This window comes from Panthera uncia, chromosome D1 (genome assembly GCF_023721935.1).
Source record: "Panthera uncia isolate 11264 chromosome D1, Puncia_PCG_1.0, whole genome shotgun sequence".
Lineage (NCBI taxonomy): Eukaryota > Metazoa > Chordata > Mammalia > Carnivora > Felidae > Panthera > Panthera uncia.
Window position 1 is genome coordinate 76,061,186 of NC_064808.1, and position 8,004 is coordinate 76,069,189.

The 8,004-nt window shown below is 31.4% G+C and overlaps 1 non-coding gene across 1 annotated transcript; it reads right to left on the reverse strand.

The window, feature by feature from the left end:
• Window positions 1-4,790: 4,790 nt before the first annotated feature.
• Window positions 4,791-4,897, reverse strand: LOC125917227 (U6 spliceosomal RNA). The gene has a single exon (XR_007456118.1). It is a non-coding gene; the product is annotated as a U6 spliceosomal RNA (small nuclear RNA).
• Between the last annotated feature and the right edge of the window lie 3,107 nt (window positions 4,898-8,004).

Consider the following 8,004-nt stretch of genomic DNA (forward strand, 5'->3'; position numbering starts at 1 on the left):
AAGAAATTATTATCAATCATGAAGTTTGAATTCAAGATTCTCTACTAATCCTGCTAATCATACCCCTTTGTTTGTCTTCCCATATTCAGTTAACGGAACCATAATTTTTTTCTAAATCATATAGTTTATCTCCTGGAAATCTTCCTTGATCCCTCCTTTTCTTCCTTCATCCCGTCAGAGAATCACCTTAGCTTGATCCCCATGGTATTCAGATGACCATGTCTCACCCACTCCCATACTAATACCTAAGTACATACCATTATTGTTTCTGGTCAGGAACTAAAATCGCCTTAACAGCTATTACATTGCTTGTTTTATTTTTACTCTTGAACACCTACAATTAATTTTTCATACGGCCGAGTAATCTTTAAAAAAAATTAGATCATTTTACATATCCCCAGTTTAACTCTCCCCCAAATCTTTTCTTTAAACTAAAAATGGGTATCTTTAACATGGGCAATAATGTCCTACATGGTTGGTGTCTACCCACATCTTCCATATTACCTTAAATACTTATTCCTTGGCCTTTTATACTCTATTTACAATGAATTTCCTTCAGATCTTGAAATGCATCAAAGTAATGCCTGAATTAAGACTACTGCTTCAGCTATTCCCTCTGTCTAGAATTCTTTCATCTCACATTTCTCATGGACTACCCCTTCTATTAAGACTCACTCATGTGGCCTTCTCAACAAGTCACCTCATCATCCAACCACCAGTACTCTCTATCACTTTTACTTCTGTACTTTCTTCATAGTACTTACTACTCTTCAATTTTCTTTTTCTTTTTTAAAATACTTTATTGCCCACTATAATATAGGCTTTATTAGAGCAGGAACTTCGAGTGCTCCTTTGATCCAAGAGTAGACAAATTGTACAACAGAAAAAACATTAGTCTAGAAACAAATACATCTAAAGGATCATTTAATACATGACATTTAAGACAGTTCAGTACAGCAAGGAAAATATTGATCTTCATAAATGATGGTGCTTAAATACTTAGATATTCACATAGATTGAAAAAAAAGAGGTACATTTATTTTTGTATGCCAATTCTAGAAAAAATGTAGAATTATTAAGAGGATTAAACAATTTTTTAATACGTAAATATCTTTGTAATTTAGAGTTGACTAGAATTTCTTATATAGGATGCAAAAAACACTACATCTAATCATATACGTTTGTCTTTTCAAGAAATAATTAACTTCTATTTATCAATGGACACCATTAAGACTGAGGAAAGTCAAGATGCAGAGTGAGAGAACCTATTTGAAATACATTAATTTATATTACAAAGCATTTTATCTAGAAACTATAAATAGCTAATAGAAAAAAAGTCATATAAATCAATATATAGTAGGCAGATAATTTAATAGATAAGTAGGCTAAAATTTGAACAGGCATTTCACAGAAGAAGATATCTAAATTGCCACTAAACATAGGGAGAGGTCCTCATATTTATTAGTCTACAAAGGCTTTCAAATGAAAACCATAATACAATATCATTCTGTATGCCAGAGAATGGTTAAATAGAAAAACAAAACCAAAACTGAATATAATAAGTTTTACAAGGATGTAAAACCAATTGCACAGTTGTAACTCCTGGATGATATAAAAATTCTATCAATCTTTTTGAAAACTAACCAAAAGTTTTCTACTACAATTGAACAAATGTGTAACTTTGATCCATCAATTCTGTGTCTCAGATTTGATATCTACTCAAAACGTATGTGCATATATGTTCACAAAAAGATATGAATATGAATATACATAGCAGCACAATTTAAAATAACCAAGATTATAAACAGTGAGATCACCATTAGCTGCTAAACAAATACATTTTGATACACTAACAAAACAGAATACAACACAAAAGTAAAACAAATCAACTACATGCAAACACACACACAAATAGATAAATTTCACAAACAAAATACTATGACAAAGAAGCCAACCTTGAAAGAACACATACTCTATATTTTTTTATAAAGTTTAAAGACATTTAAATTATTCCATAGTATTAAAAATTAGGAGATTGGGTTAGTTGGGAAGTTGAATTAGTTTTGATAGTATTATGAGAGACATCTGAGGAGCTAGTATTGGTTACATGTTTTGAATTTGGCACATTTACTCTATGAACAGAAATTTGGTTTATTTTATAAAATGTCATCCATGATATACCATGCATAAATAGTCGCTATATTACTAATGGTAATTTCATAATACATTTAGGATTTTTCCTCTGAGTTGTACACCACAACAAACATTTGAAATATTTTTCCTGTGAAGATACTTGCTATGTTATAAAGTTCAAGTTTAATTTAAAACATCAGAATTATAAAAAACATAACATTATTATATTATCCACACACATTTCTCTTTCACAAATCATTTGCCCCTTAATTTTTTGTTTGTTTCAAATTTTTGTTTACTTCCTAGTTAACATATAGTGCAATATTGCTTTCAGGAGTAGAATTTAGTGATTCATCACTTACGTATAATACCCAATGCTCATCACAAGTGCCCTCCTTAATACTTATCACCCATTTAGCCCATTCCCCACCCACCTCTTCTCCATCAATCCTCAATTTGTTCTCTTATAGTTTTCACTATTTTTCTGTTTTTTCCCCTTTCCCTAAGTTTATCCATTTTTTTTTTCTTAAATTGCACATATGAGTGAAATTATATAGTATTTGTCTTTCTCTGACTGACTTATTTTGCTTAGCAAAATACATTCTGGTTCCATCTATGTCCTTGCAAATGGCAAGGTATCATTGTTTTTGAGGGCTGAATAATATTCCGTTATGTATATATACCACTTCATTAAGGAAACATAAATCAAAGCCGCAATGAGATACTACCTCATACCTGTAAGAATGGCTCAAATTGATAACAGGAAACAATAAATGTTGGTGATGATGTGGAGAAAGGGGAATCCTCGTACACTGTTGGTGGGAATGCAAACTGGTTCACCCACTCTGGAAAAAAGTATGCAGGTTCCTCAAAATGTTAAAAATAGAAGTACTCTCCAACCCAACAATTGTACTATTCGGGGTTTACCCAAATGATACAAAAATACTGGCGCATTAATTTAACTATATATCTATCTTAAAAAATACATTTTTATTATTTGCATCTGTTTTACTGTTTGCCTTTCTATTAATTCCCATATTTTACAGGTTCTTTAATTTTTCCATTTTAAATTTATATTTTGACCTAAAAACCTTTTTAAAAAAATAATTCATACATATAAATATTGATATCCATAACATTAAATATCTTTGCATTTTTTTAAAACAGAATAATGACTGATAGAAGACTGTGTACAATCAGAATTGTAAGTCACTTGATAAACTTCATAAATTAAAGTAGAATTTATGTATTTAGTTTGAATTAAATTATTTACAAGGTAAACAACTAATAGAATAAATGTTATAAAAGCAATAATGAATCATCTGTTCTTTTTCCTCCATTTAATTAAATATGAATTTTTAATAATAAAATAAAAATTAAGGAAACCTAGGGAAGTCTTACTCCTTTTCATTTAGTTACAAATTATAGCTATATAGTAATCTCAGGTTAACCTGAAAGTGACTACCTGGAGACAATAATTATACAACCATCATTTGGTGTTATATTTCCACCTCACTGATCATTTAGATTTACTCATAATATATCAGGAAAGAATCATGGAAATCATAGCCATACAAGCTATGTGGAAAGAAAACATCTGTATTATCTTATGAAAGACTTTTTTTTTAGATTAAAGACATATTGGGGCGCTTGGGTGGCTCAGTCAGTTAAGCATCCAACTTCGGCTCAGATCATGATCTCCCATTCATGGGTTGGAGCTCTGCATTGGGCTCTGTGCTGACAGCTCAGAGCCTGGAGCCTGCTTTGGATTCTATGTGTCTCTCTCTCTGCTCCTCCCCTGCTCGCACTCTGTCTCTCTGTCTCTCTTAAAAATGAATAAACATTAAAAATTTAAAAAAAAAAATAAAGACATACTTTATCCATACCATACCATGGCATTTATTGGTGTCATTTTCATGGCAGACATTGTTATGGCTTATAGTACAGAACTAGGATTTTACCAGTCTTTTGCTTTCAATGAGAAACATGCTTTTTATGTATGTTAAGATAAGCTGGCTGTAATAATTAGCTCTAATTACAGGTCAACTTAGGCAAATTCCATCACCAGTAATTTAGATAGAGCAGATAGGAAGAAATCATTATAGTTTATTAGCACCAAGATCATTCATTTCCAGAGTACACTAAATGAATAGGAACTTGTACTCAGAAGAAATTGTGCCATTTTATCAATTTAATTAGTTTTCTTGAATGCTTTGTGCCAGATGAAAAACAAACCTTTACTTGAAACTCCATTGCAAAATTCTAGAGGCTCTTATTCTCAATATTGTTTTTAGATTGTAAAAGGTACATTGTAACTTTTTTCATGATTTTGTCATTATAACTGGTAGTTATATTTTAACTTTTTTTTCAGTGTTTACTCTTTGCACCCTAATGTCAATATTGACATTAATTTTGGATTTCTCTTTTTCTTGTAAAGAATATATGTGTTATAGATTAATTATAGGTTATGTTTCATAATATTGTCAAAGTATGCAACCTTGCTACACGGCTGCTCTAGGTACAGGCAAAATTTAAACCCTGGAGCAGTTCCAGAAAGTGAAATGTAGGAAAAGTGTGCTTCTGATTTGGTTCTGCAAAGATTGCCCTTGTTTGGTCTGTTTATGTCTAGAAAGTTTCTATTATCAAGGCAAGTAAAAAAATATATGGCATGCTTCATGAATTTGCATGTCAGCCCTGTGCAGAGGCCATGCCAATCTTTTCTGTATTGTTCCAATGTTAGTGTATGTGCTGCCGAAGTGAGCACTACTGAGGCAGTTTTTGTGGAGAAGATACAAATAATAGCATGATTTTCTTTATTGCTTACTCATGGATCACAAAGACTTCTTACCTAATTTGAGCTCCCTATATAACGTAAAGCAAACAACAACTTTACCCTGACTAGGTGACTAAAACTAAGCATATTAGAGTGTCATATATTTATGCAAATAATCATTCATCAGCTATATGGTGCAAAAATGTCAATATATGCTAGGATTTATACAATTTTTATAATTAGATACATCGATGACCGAGTAGATGATGAAAACGTGTATTCTGAAAGATTTAGGCTAAATATAAGACAGCATGTACAACAAACATAAAATGTACTGAAAATCACATTTTTTAATTCAGAATTTCTGCCTATTATGTATATATTAATAAATATATAAAATAATAAAAACACCCATATTTTTTTCCCAAAAATCTACTAACAAATTTTTCCAGTAAAGTGACAGATAGCAAGTATGTTTGGCTTTGTTAGCCTCATGGATTTTCATCATTGGAGTGAGAAGAATCCATAACCAATATGTAAACAGATGGTTGTGTTTCAGTAAAACCTTATTTACAAAGTAATATGTCATAGTCAGAACTGACTCTTCAGTTGTGTAATTTGTTGACTTCTTTCTTTAGAACTCTGAAGTATAGTGAAATGGTCCAATCAAAATTACATTAAAGGGCTACCTAGGTGACTCAGTTGGTTAAGTGTCTGACTTGGTTTCTGCTCAGGTCATGATCACGGTTAATGGGTTTGAACCCCATGTGGGACTCTGTTCTGGCAGCCTGGAGCCTGCTTGGAACACTCTCTCTCTTCTCCTCTGTCTCTCCCTCTCTCTCTTTCCCTCCTCCACTCATATGCTCTCTCTCTCAAAAATAAATAAACAAAAAAAAGTATATTAAAAGTTTCAATATATCTATAATATTATTTTATGATAAAGAGCTGCACTTCCTATCCATGACAATCCCACTTCCAAATTCAAAATCTATGCCACTATTAATTTTTGTTTAGAACTCTATTGCTTAGTTTTAGTTGGGGAATATAACATAAATAGTAAAATTGTATGAGACTGTGTTTCATTTTTCACACATTATTATAAAATGTAATCTAAATGCAACTGATTCCACACATATTTTGTAAAATTAATCTGAATTCATTATGAATTACACCTTCTAAGTTTTAAAGACTGGCTAAAACCTAGCTTAGAAACAGAATCTCTGGATTTAAAATTCAGATTTTTCCTTTTTACTGCATTCTTATAAGTTAAATTGGGTTAGTAATACCTATTTCACTTACCTTGTAGAATTTTCTTAATAATAAAATTTGACAATATGTTTAGAGATAGTTTTTAACTTGTAAAAAGTGTTACCATATGGGATATTATTATTGTTTCTGTAACGACATATTATTTATTTGGTTGCATTGCTAGCATATTAGTAACTATTTTATAAGATAAACAATATTTAACATAATGCAAGCTATTTCTTCAAGTCATGTTTATGGTTATCAGCTATTGTAAAAGAAGATGTTAGAGCTATTAATTGGGAGTTTTTCTGCTACTAGATAATGTTACCATCTTCTAAAGTTAATAGCCAAATTGTGGAGACAGCCCAAGTGTCCATCCACTAATGAATAGATAAAGACAATGTGAATTCATCTCTTGATTTGGTAAAGAGTGAGTTTTTCATCAAGATTTTGATTTTGTCAAAAAAAAAAAAGATTTTGATTTTGTCAAAATCCCCATATTTCTACCATAAGTTAATTTAATGCAGCATTTTACATATTAGATATTTTTATCTTCTTGTTATGGTGCAGTTTTTCAATACATTTTTTTTTTTTACCTTCCCAAGTTTTTTTTCCTGAGATCTATCCATAAATGTTATCGTTCCTTTTCTGCTTTTTGTTTGCTTGCATTTTTTGTGCTTATCCTGATCTATTCTGTTATTTTCAACTGTGGTATTTAATATTAACTCATCACTTATGTTTAGTTTGTCTGCATTTACTTTGCTTACACAATTTGTGAATTTTGTCATTTAATTTGTGGATTTTATTCACTTGTGATAAATTTATTTATAAATAAGTTCAGCTTTATTCTTCTAATCTTTACTTTTTTCATTTTTTTTGTAGTTTCCTTTTTAATTTATTTGACATTTATTAATCAATTTCAGTTTATTGTTTCTATTGCTTAGACTATTTTATCTAATTATATTTTCTCTAACATTAGTTACTTATAAATATGTACCAATTTTATTTGATCATAAATTTCTTTAATAATTATTAAATAATTGCAATTGAAAAAATGCAAGTCATGTATATAAGGCAAATATAAAATTTAGGTAATAAGTACAATCTGACCTACAATATATAATAAACTTTAGGTATCTTAATGCTTCTCCATATGCTCTATATGTGTTACCAAGAAGAGCAATCAATCCTAAGTAAATTGTTGCAGTTGAGGAAAAAACCCAACTGCTTCTGAGCTGGAATCTTGGAGACGACTGGCCAGAGTATTATGCTCTGATGGACAGAGCCTTAGGGGAAGCCTGTCCTCAGTCTGAGGTTTCCCTTGTAGGCACAATAATTTCCTTTTTGAAAAAAAAAATTTTTAATCGGGAGAGAGAGTGATTGAGTAGAGGAGGGGCAGAAGGAGAGGGAGAGAAAGACTCTCAAGCAAGGTCCATACTTGGCTTGGATTCTGATGTGGGACTGGGTCCCAAGACTGTGACATCAAGCCCTGCATGGAAATGAAGAGCAGGAGGCTTAACCAACTGAGCCACCCAGGAACCCCGTTCTTTTTGAATCATACTCTTAAAGTCAACTCTAGTTTCATAACTCTCTGAATATGAATATAAAGGAAACATCCTTTATATTGGGTGAATGGTGTTTTGTGTTTTTTTTAAGTTTAAATGAATTGAATTTTTAAAAAGTGTTTATTTGAGACAGAGAGAGAAAGAGAGAGAGAGAGCATGAGTGGGGGGAGGAGCATAGAGAGAGGAAGAGAGGATCCCAAAGAAGCTCCACACTGTCAGCACAGAGCCTGTCACAGGACTTATCTCTCCGACCTTGAGACCATGACTGAGCTGAAAAGAAATGTC